The 6,171-nt window shown below is 31.2% G+C and overlaps 1 long non-coding RNA gene across 2 annotated transcripts in view; it reads right to left on the reverse strand.

The window, feature by feature from the left end:
• The window catches only part of LOC119643527, a 5,013-nt gene extending 319 nt beyond the window's left edge, over positions 1–4,694 (reverse strand). The window contains exons 1-4 of one of the 2 annotated variants that reach the window (XR_005248312.1): positions 4,388–4,694; positions 4,127–4,318; positions 3,896–4,066; positions 42–499 (exon numbers count right to left, since the gene is read on the reverse strand). This is a non-coding gene — a long non-coding RNA (uncharacterized LOC119643527). Of the gene's footprint in view, positions 1–41; positions 500–1,816; positions 1,886–3,895; positions 4,067–4,126; positions 4,319–4,387 lie in introns of those variants that run through there. The other variant, XR_005248313.1, reaches the window with a different exon arrangement.
• Between the last annotated feature and the right edge of the window lie 1,477 nt (positions 4,695–6,171).

A 6,171-nucleotide genomic window follows, 5' to 3' on the forward strand; every position in this document is an offset into this window, starting at 1 on the left:
AGCATGATTGAAGTATTCCAATTTGTAAATTTCATTATTACCTGCACCAGGTCCCAGACCTATATGGCAGTGGGTCTTTAGTGAATCTAAGAAACATTCCGAGCTTTGAGTCTTAGCTTTTCAATACCGACTTTCATTAATCTTTTGTTTAATTAGGTAGGCGTGAGTTTTAACTTTTTGTCACACAAGTAGTTTACCAACTCGCCGGACGAATCGATAGATTTCATTAGTATTTTAACATGACCGTCTTTCATAGTTTTGTAACTGAATTCATTAGCGGCATTAACATTCGAAACAATCATTGTCATCGTTATCACAGATGCAAGGAAAATTGAAGGATGCCGTAAATCCGGTGTGAAGCAACTTTGTGACACATACATTCAACACAATTATTTTCACACCGTATTAAATCAATTAATTAAGATTACTCACAACTATCGAGCCCGTAGGAGTTACCTTTTTTTTCTTTCTTATAAATTCAAATTCTCAAAATAATTACCTGCAAATTGCAAAATATGTGTAACAAATATATATACACAACTGGGACTACATAATAGGTCTATGTCCTTCATCGGTGGCAAAAAAAGCTTCGCACGTAGAATATCTGCTTTTGTGTCCGTCTGCCGTTGTAGTCGACTTAACGACTATAACGACTAAATTTTAAATATCTTAGAATATTTCGACCGAATTAAATTTCTTGCTTTTGTTTTTTATTTGATTTATTTATTTGGAGAACCGAAATTCTTCAGAATATTATGAGTAATATCAGAATACTATGCTACAGAATTTTTCATCATATATTATTTTGTCGTCGCCATTACGTGGTGACTGAGTAGATTTTATCTTCGATGGAAAAGACGAAATTCAGAAAACTGGAAGAATAGTAAATCGACATAACTCAACGTTTGTACTTTTTTGAGCTAATCAAGCACCAAGTTTACTGACAACGCCGACAAAAAATTTCGTAAATATAATACGCTAAATGCAAGGATGAGTCGCTTGACCTCGAATTTTGTTTATAAGTGAAAAGTATGCTGTATCGTTGAGGTGCTACTTTCAGTTCATATAGGTCTAAGTCTTCTTTTCCAAAAGAATGAACGGTCATCATAAAAGTCTATAAAAATTAATATTTTAAAAATCAATTCTCTTCGTATGATTTAAGAATTAAGTTCTTCGTTTTTTACACGTGTGTTATAGCAATTATATGTGTGTGCATATGCGAGAGTTTGAGATATAGACGGATTAATTTCCATTGCATGAACTTTTCTTCACAGTGTTTTCCCATTCTGAACACATAATATAACATTAAAGATGAAAAAATTAAGATAACATATATAAATATATAGATATACATATATATTGTTGTGAAATTGCGCTTTTCTCGGATACGGTTCGTATCACTAGATCATGGATATCCTCTTTAAGAGAAATACGCGTGCACGTTTTCATTTCAAGTTTCTTTATTTACAATCTATTTTTTTAAGAGTAGGATTATTTGCTTTGGCAATACTCTCAACTCTAATATTCTCTTTTTGTCTGACTGATTCTGCCTTCCGCAAATAGTTTATTTATATACATTTTTACAAGCATATTACATTTACTTAAGTTCATGGCTACATTTTTAATCCGTTAACTTGCTGTTCCGCTAATCGTTTTCCGCGGGCGGCAGTTGCATGACGCGCCGCGAATGTGAACTTGGGTTTTCCCTCTCTATGCAATTTCCTTTCTGGGAAAATCAATTAGTTAGAATGAACTGGATTTGGCATTTCCGGATCAATATATATATATATATATATATATATATAAATTTATAAGAATAGGTGAAGATAAATGAGGATTGAAGAATGTCCTTTGTATGTTCGGCATTTGACTATTGTGTACATTTCTGTAACATATGATACATTAAAGAAAACATTAAGCAAAGTGTACCACCTACAGAAAGTTTTTCGGTTTAAGAATGCTTTCAAATGTGCACATGTAATTATGAGTGCATTTATATTTACATGTTTGTATGCACGTATCTATCTATCTAAAATACGTATTTATATTTGCATATAAGCGTAATATATATGTATATATATTGTATATATGTAGTGTATTTGTATATACATATACATGCATATATTGTATATATGTATTTTATTTGTATATACATATATATATATATATATATATATATATTGAAGAAACTGGTTATGAAACCCAAAAAAAACTTACTATACCTTGTCAAACGTTGACTGCACACTTTTGTAACTCGAACAAATAAAAGCCTGTATGCGTTCTTGCACATCTGTTAACATTGGAATAAAGACAGCTATTGTTGCGATTTTGATATATATGTATAAATATATCAACCATTGATACACCAAATTAAAGAACATATCTCTTCTCAACTCGTTCAACTCGTAAATAACAAGATTTCTTAAAATATGACTTCTACAAGCCACGCAAAATCATGAAAGTCAATATGATTTTCATTACCTAGAATATCTTTAACAACGCTTTCGCCTTAGTTCAAGTTTCTTAAATACTTATCTTTTAAGACTCTGACTGAATTGGTTTAGCTATTCGTCAGTTAAAGTAAGATAATTTGGTAATTTTGGAACAATTTTTGTTTAGTGTTTTTAAAACGAAGCTAAACTATGCTAAAGAAAGCTATACTCCTTTACACTATCCTGGACTTTGGTTGCTTGAGTATACAAGTGCGTGCAAGCATAAGCAACTATAGTGACAGAAAAATTTCTATGATGCGATTCCTTAGTGAAAAGTTCCCAAACTCTTTTCTTGATAGCGTTCGTCATTAATACATTAACTCTAATGAGACTTGGTTTATTGAAAATATTTTCAAGTTCTCTTCCCTTCCAATGTTATATTCAATATGCGCCATATTACCCATAGTAGGTTTCTCAATTTCTTCACCTTAACACCAAATTATTCAGTCAATTTTCGCACTTATCAAGAAATTCTTGCTATAAATAAGATTTTTCAAAAACGTTGTTTTGCCTGATCCTGATGGTCCTCAATAAGCATAGCAAATTTATGGTAAAATTGATAAAATATGTTGGTTTATTAACTATAAAATACAAAGTAAACTAGTATTTCGTAGAATACATCATTTTATAAATTTTCGTTTAATTTGAAGTAGTAACTTTAATGGCGTCTGAGTTTTTTTCAATTTTGCGTCATTTCGATAATATGGGAAATTAGTAAAATAATTGGGTAATATTCTCAAAGATGTTTGAATGTCCACGAATATCACCTCGGATGTTAAATATTTTTTAAGAAATTCTAGTTTTTCTCTTTCAACTACTAAAGCATTGCCATAGTGATTCAAGGGTGAGAGTCAGCTAAACAGAAATAGTCTATTGCACCATCCCACCATTTTAAAACATGAATAAATTTAACACAAACATGATATTGATGTTTAATCTTCCCGATTAACTTCTTCTTACCGAATGGAGGTCTAAATAAAAACTAGTTAACTACAACCGAATTTGAACGCATATGTACTTAACTTTTAATAGATATTTATTTCTGATTTCCATGACAATACTAGAAATCAACAAAACCGAACGTAGTTTTAGTTACGCTAGGCGTAGCTTGATGAGTCGCTGCTGCACACTAAACTGATTTTATACAATCTTTGGCTTAATATTCCAAAATCTGATGCCTCCTTCCTCCCTACTTGCATCGTCTCAATAAAGGGATTATACAATGGGTATGGAACATTTCATGAATTTAAAAACTAAATTTAATTGTGGTTTTTCACTTTCAAGAAAGTTTAACCCAGTTTTGCGGGTACTAGATAATAAATGTGATTTTACACAAAGAACTTACAAGGAATAATAAAAATAAAATTGGATCAATTTGATTTTATAACTTTTATTATAATCACCTTTTACCACAGTGCGTAGAAATAAAGAAGACTGCTGTTCAGCTGGCTGATCTCCATGTCTATCCACTCTGATATCGAGATTGATTTATTAAGATTTTGTTTTGAATTTTCTTGAAAGACGTCAAACAAGATTAGGAAAGATATTAAGTTTTATGAGCTATATTTGAGAACCTTGAAAAAATAAATGTCTAAAAATGAGCAAATTTCAAATAGTTAATGAGAATCACATACCAAGCACAAAAATTTTCTCCGAAGGCGATTGATTCGCGAGTTAATTTTATTTCAACAACTAAGCAAAGGTTACATATATCTTTTGGTTGAAGTTGGTGTATTTTCTAAGTACGCTTTCGCACAACCAGTAAAATCTAAAAGTTCACCTGTGATAGTTGAGGTCATGAGATAGGTATTGGAAAGAAGAAATATCTGTCCAGAGAATATTCATGTTGATAAGGGGAAGGAATTTTTTATTAAAAATTTTTAAGATTTGATTACCGAATTAGCCATTATCGCACACACATCCATGTGAAAGCCTCCTATATGAGAAAGATTCAAAGGATGAATACGGAATGCGAAGAGTTTACGATAAGAATGCCTTTTTAGTGAAAAAGATATTGAAGAAGAAGGCAAGCAAAGTTTTTATGAAGTGACTGAGGTTTTAGCAAGTTCACAATTTATTGGTTAAGAAAACGCAGTTACTTCGAAAAAGATGTATAAGATCAAACCAACGTGTTTGCTATTATTCTAATTATTATTATTATTCCTGTGGTTGTTGTTAATGAAAAGAAACTTTTCATTGCGTATTAATTTTTTTTACGTTTATTCTTATATACATACTATTTAAAAATTATTATTTATATATTTTGATTAATTATTTTATAATTTTCCACGTTAGTGTGGAAATCTTATCATCTAAAACACGTTGGTCACCATTTAAATAATCTAAAGTTATTTTTTTGCAAATCTCTGTGTACAATCAATGAAATCTGCTTCCTATGACCCTCCGCTCACCAAAAAAAGATTTTCTATTTATAATGTAGTGTTTATAATCACTGCATTTGATTTTTTCAGTTGTGCACTTTTTCAATTCTTTTACTTTTTTGATTTATTTTTTTTATATTATTATTACCATTAACGATGTATGCGTGTGCTCTGGCTTTTAAACCCGTAGACTTTGTTATCATTCGATCCGCATTCGCTTCATCAATCTTAATACTGTTTTGTTATTAGGAATGATATTGTGTATGTTTTCGGAGAAATATATGATGTGTCAAACTTGTTAAGATTAATTTTGATTTATTATCATCAGATTCTACTATGAATTTATATTCATTTAGATTACTTTAATTCTTTGTCCAGGAGCAGATTTTTTAAATGGATTTAATAATTCTTCTTATAGATTAAATCTTATAAAGAGGCAGACTTCATTAACCGCCCCGAACACTCAAAGATTTACTATGTAAATGTAAATGAAAATCAACTAACTTTGGTTAAGCTTACTAAACTTTGAGTTCTTGTATTAAAAATTTTAGGACTGTTATTTTGACGCGAAATTATAATGCAACGCTGTATGACTTCGATTTATACCTTTACATATAATTACGAACATAGCTTTCAGTACGTTAGTCTCTTAAATAAACACACCTCGTGGGGAAAGCTCTAAATATCAACGCATGGGTGCGGCAGCCAACAGTTATAAAAGCAGCGCGCAAGCAGCAATCTTTCTTTTAGTTCTTCAGCAGCAGTTGAACGAACAGGTAAGTCGAAGCAATAGTACAAGATGCAAGAAGTACAGACGATAATTAGCGATGATAATTTCTTCCTCATATTTTTACACTTGGTTGTTGTTCCCGCTGCTGGAACTGCACTTTTGACGTTGGTGTATTCCTACTTATGGTTCCAGTCGTAGTATAAAATGCAGTATGGTTTCGTTTATATTATGCTTTTACCAAATACTAGTAATAAAACAATAATAGTATTGATTTGCAGTTTTGTTAAATACTGCCAGCAAATTGATGTGCAAATGCGTTGGCGGTTTTGTTGCCTTCGCTGTACAGACCACTTTTCATGTACCATAGTAATTTATCAATTCATAAATGTGTACGCTGATGTACCTATTGTTCTGCTCAAGCCGATTGATGTCGCAGTTGGTTACTGGGAATTTTAAATCTCCATTCGGTTTATCAAACTTACAAGCAGTAGCCGCTAAAACGCACTATTTAAAACAGTAGACATAAGCAGTTTTAACCTTAACCTTATACTAACTGGAAAACGTACAT

The sequence above is a fragment of the Glossina fuscipes genome, unplaced genomic scaffold (genome assembly GCF_014805625.2).
Source record: "Glossina fuscipes isolate IAEA_lab_2018 unplaced genomic scaffold, Yale_Gfus_2 61185, whole genome shotgun sequence".
NCBI classification, from domain to species: Eukaryota; Metazoa; Arthropoda; class Insecta; order Diptera; family Glossinidae; genus Glossina; species Glossina fuscipes.